This window comes from Tiliqua scincoides, chromosome 4 (genome assembly GCF_035046505.1).
Source record: "Tiliqua scincoides isolate rTilSci1 chromosome 4, rTilSci1.hap2, whole genome shotgun sequence".
NCBI lineage: Eukaryota > Metazoa > Chordata > Lepidosauria > Squamata > Scincidae > Tiliqua > Tiliqua scincoides.
In genome coordinates this window covers 21,187,695-21,190,814 of record NC_089824.1, presented here as the reverse complement: position 1 = coordinate 21,190,814, position 3,120 = coordinate 21,187,695, and the positions used below count along the sequence as shown (strand labels likewise).

General features: G+C 47.5%; 1 pseudogene; it reads left to right on the top strand.

Moving 5' to 3' along the window:
- The first annotated feature begins 799 nt into the window (after window positions 1-799).
- Window positions 800-916, top strand: LOC136650546 (5S ribosomal RNA; annotated as a pseudogene).
- The last annotated feature ends 2,204 nt before the right edge of the window (window positions 917-3,120 follow it).

Here is a 3,120-nt window from a genome sequence, read left to right as displayed (position 1 = left end):
TTGATTGACGCTAGCATTTTTCTGAAGTGCAGAGCTAGGCCCCGAAGAAACCAATACCGCTATCCTCGTATTTTTGTCTCGCTGTCATTTGAGTTGAACAGACTGTATTTTGGAGCATAAATAGAACTGTTCAATTTCTTTTGTTAAGTGGATGAACTGCTGTGGGGGGGGGGGGGAACTGTGAAGAAAAAGACTTTATTTACATTCTAGCTGAGCGATACCTTTTGGAGAGACTTCTAAATGGGAAGAATTGATTGGCTTCCCTACAAAGGAGACTTCTCATTTTCCCAGTTGAAATGTTTTGTTCCACAACCGCAGCGATTACTTGCAGGTAAACCTGTCAGAGAAGGAACAATGAAGTAAAACAGGGATGCCTTTACAGCAGGGAAGGCATCTGGAGGGAATGCAGGGAAGGTCTGGAGACACCTGCTCTGATGCAACATGGAATGTGAATCTTTTTGGATTGGGTCATACACAATGCATTTAGTATCAGGGGTTGTGTGGTGTTCCATCCCTGGTCATCTCTTTGCTAGGTAGGATGCTGCACCTACCTGTTTCACCCTTGCAAGTACTTCCCTTCCCTCTTCTGCTCTTCTCTTGCCTTGTTTGCTAGGCTCTAAGCTTGAAGTAAATCAATGGAGATAGCCACGCAACATCTTCTACGCAGGGTTGCCTTCCTGCTGAAAGAAGCAGGTTTGCAACTTAAGGGTCCCCCTTGAACCTGAAATGCTCCTGGAAATACAGGTAGCAACTGTGACCCAGTGGCATAGCTATGGGGGGTAGCATGGTAAGTACTGTAGGCAGCAACTATTACCCTGCACATGCCCAATCTCGTCTGATCTTGGAAGCTAAGCAGGGTCAGGCCCGGTTAGTACTTGGATGGGAGACCGCCTGGGAATACCGGGTGCTATAGGCTTATACCATAGTCTTTCGAGACTGAAGGTTGCCAACCACTGTAGGCGCTGCACTGTTCAATGTTAGTGGGCCCTCCCACTTGCTGTCAGAGCCATTCCAAACTGCGATGGCCTGTGTGTTGCCATCGTTGCCCCAAATGGCTTCGACAGTGAGTGGAAAGGGCTGCTCACATGCCACCTTTTGGCACCTGCAATACTAACTGTGCCGCTGTCCTGTAGCTATACCACTGCTGTGAACACGACTGCTTTCTATGAGCTTTAGATGTTGTGCCAACTAAAAACTTGCCTGGTTATCCCTGCCCTAGTGACATCCAGGTTAAATGCTCTTTACGTAAGGCCGTCCTTGACGGCGGTCAGCAGGCCAAACGTCAGCTGGCCAAAATGCAGCAGCAAGGGATTTGACTTGAGCGCAAAGATCAGGTCACACAAGTCTGATCCTTGCACCATCTCCATTGGCTTATCTGATTCTGAACTGAATTCTTCATGGAATGATGCCAGGTCACCTAAAGAACCACCATGCCTTGAATAAACCACCAGTGTCAAGCTCAACAATGAAGATTCTCCTTTGTGTCCCACTGCCATCTGATGTAATCACAAGAGACAGGACCTTTTCTGTGGTGGCACCAATGGCATCGCTAGGAGATGAACACCGCATCGATGAAGCACTCATGGGGAGGGTGACACCACTACTGGCCAAAATTATAAAAATCTTGGTATTTTCAAATAATACCAATATGTGATATATCCTATAATGCATAATTTAATGCAGAATGTGAACAAAAAGTGTTGAAATATCTGTATTTTATCAAATATTATAGCCAAATAAGCAGAAAAGGAAAACACAACTGCCTTATGTAACAAAAACTGACCAATGAGACTGATTGTTCTGAGAGCCAATGAGGTGTTGTTATGACACAGCAGGGAGCCAATAAAAATGTTAGTATGAAAGTCATCAAGTGTGAAAGTCATCAAGTTTGCCGCTGTTTTTTTGTTAGTTACTGATTTGTCGGGTGACCTGCACTGTTATATATTACCTCAGTGATGCCACTGCATTTCAGTTGTGTGTATGATGTTGCAATTTATTTTGTATGTTCTGGTATGAAAGGTGGTCCATCAGTGAGCTCTTGCACCTAGTGACGCGTCTCATATGTGGGGGGACCTACACTGTGGAAGTCCCTCTCTGAGAAAATCTGCCTGGTCTACTTTTCTTCTTGCACGTGCAGCACCATTCTAAGCTGCCCTGGAGCAGGCATGCCACCAGGCCTGCGCTGCATCCAAGGCAGGATTGGGGCTGAAAGCAGCTCAGCCTGGAACAATGGAAATCGCTTCCCCTTCCCCTAGGTAAAGCGGCAGCAGCCCCAATGTGGCTACTCAGACCTGTGCCACAGAAATGGGTGGTGCAAATTCGAGCAGCTCGAGACTGCCTCAGGTCACCCGGGAATGGGGTTAGGATCGGGCATAACTGCCAGATTCTGGTCCCGCCTCCCATTCCCCGCCTGCTCACCCCGGGAACGCCCGCCACCCGCCCTCCCCCCACCTGAAAGGCCTCCCTCCTGCCTCCTCTCTGTTGTCCGCAGATCCCTGCGACAGCCTAGCTCGACTGATGCAACTCCCCCTTTCCCTGTGGCCTGCGCTGGTGTGGGGAGGCCAGCACAAGTTCATGCATCGGCCTAACTCCACTTATGTTGGGGCAAAAGTGCTTTATGGCACTTTCACGACCACAATGGGCAAGCAAGGGGTACTGAATCTTTGACGGCTGCTCTGCTGTATTTACACTGTTTTTGTGATTTGTTTTTATCAAGGCTTTATTGCCTGAGTGGTGTGTTGCGAGTAATGGTTTTAATTAAGCCAGTCCCTGGCTCAGAGAATCTTCATTAATTCATCATATCTTCCCAGTAGAGGCTTCTCATGCTTCCCCCCCCACCCCCATGAAATCCAATGGAATCCAGAAAGTAAATCCCATGGAAGGAACACAAGCTTGAAATGTCTAAGAAGCAGTGTCCTAAAAGGCTGGTTTTGCAGCATCACAGGTTCCTTTTTCTTTTTCACTTCATTGAACTGACCTGCTTGCAAAGCCATTCTCGGGCAGTATGATTCATTGCAAGAGAATCCAGTGCCACAAAGAGGGGAAGAAGGTCTTTGCACTGAGGCCCAATTCCCACATGCATTTTTAAAATGCAACATCTCCATGAGGCTTCCTTTGCCA